The sequence below is a fragment of the Gavialis gangeticus genome, unplaced genomic scaffold, assembly GCF_001723915.1.
Source record: "Gavialis gangeticus isolate Ggan-Ray unplaced genomic scaffold, GavGan_comp1, whole genome shotgun sequence".
In the NCBI taxonomy this organism is placed as follows: Eukaryota; Metazoa; Chordata; order Crocodylia; family Gavialidae; genus Gavialis; species Gavialis gangeticus.
The window spans coordinates 7,767,031-7,768,607 of NW_017729003.1; positions in this window are offsets into that span (position 1 = coordinate 7,767,031).

Below are 1,577 nucleotides of genomic sequence, written 5' to 3' on the forward strand. Positions count from 1 at the left end.
ACTTCCCTGGTCGCCATCTTTGTACCGGAAGTCCCACCCCCTACCCCCTGACCTTTGTCACCAGAAGTCCCTGTCCTAGCCCCAGAAGTACTCCTTTTGGGAAGGGAGTTTGTCAAAGGCTTTGGGTTTTTCTCTTGGAACTGGAAAAAAAAAAACACAAATTATATACTAAAAATCTAACATCCAGAAAAACATATTTTAATTTTATTTTTAAAAAATGTACTTGTCCTGATTTGTGCGTTTGCATCGTGTGTATAGAGGTGATTGCATAATAGCTCAAAATGAAGTCTTACTCTTGTATATTGCTGGGACAGGGGTGTGGCGGAGTAGGGGTATGGGTGGGTAGTTATGGGGTTTGTGGGGGCCTGTAGGTGTATGTGGGGTGTGGAGGAATGTGTGAATTTGAGTGGGTATGGGGGACTTGTGGGGATGTGTGGGTGTGTGTGGGTGGGTATGGGGTTTGTGGGGTGGGTAGATGGGGGAGGGTGGCTGGGTGGGTATGCAAATAGTAGTGAGCAGGGCTCCCCCGCAGAGATTCATAGCTGTGTGGGGGAAGGGTGTGTAGGGGGGTGTAGTGTTTGTGGGTGTGTGATTGTGTGTGGGCGGCAGCATGGTTGTGGGGTTTTTAGGGGAGGGTTTGTGGGTATGTGGCATGTGCATGAGAGCCCCGCCCCCATGTGTGCACCCCCTTGGGCTGGTCAGCCCCTGGTCCTGCCCCTCAACAACCCTTAGCCCGTATACACTGCAGTGCCTCCCCGCCACTGGCAGCAGTACACACCCCAGCCCACCCCACACCCAATCTGGACTGACCCCTGCGCTGAGCACACTTCTGCCCCACCAGTGCTGCTGTTGTTCTACCTGCTCAGTGTGAGCAAGCAAGTCTGCACCAGGCACAGGGCAAGTCAAAGCTGCACACAGGTTCCCACTGGTACTGCAGGGCTGGGGCCAGTGGCTGCCTAGAAAGGCAGTCCATTGTGGAGCTGCCCCAGCCCCGCTGCATGCCCAGGGGGTGGCAGGACACACCACGGTGCGATGATGCCTGGGCCAGGCAGGACCAAGGGACACACCACAGGCTGGACAAAGCTCCTCTGCAGGCTGTATCCAGCCCGCAGGCCATATTTTACCCACCCCTGTGCTAAAGGGACAAGTGGATCATTAGTTTGGAGGTTGAACTCACCAAGGCCAAGCATGGAAAATGGTAAGGAGAGGAAGAGAGAAAAACCAAGGGTGAAAAACAGAGAGGAAGGCTGAAATGGGAAAGTTGGGTGGATGGTAGGGGACAGAAATACATAGAGGAAAAAAAGAGAAGAGGGGTATCTGAGGCATTGTTATTCAAAAGAAAAAAAGGACTGTAAAGGGAAGATTAGGAGTGGCAGGATTAGAAAAGAAGACCAGTACCCCCCTCCATGGTCTGATCTAGTGTAGGAAATACAAGCAAGGAAGAAGTAGAGACAAAACGAGATTTTTTTCTCTTGGGGAGTGAATTAGGAGTATGTTGTCAAAAGCCAAGATCTTTCTAGACCTCCTATTTAACACACGGTGGGATTCATCCCATGACTGGGCAGTTAGCATTAGGG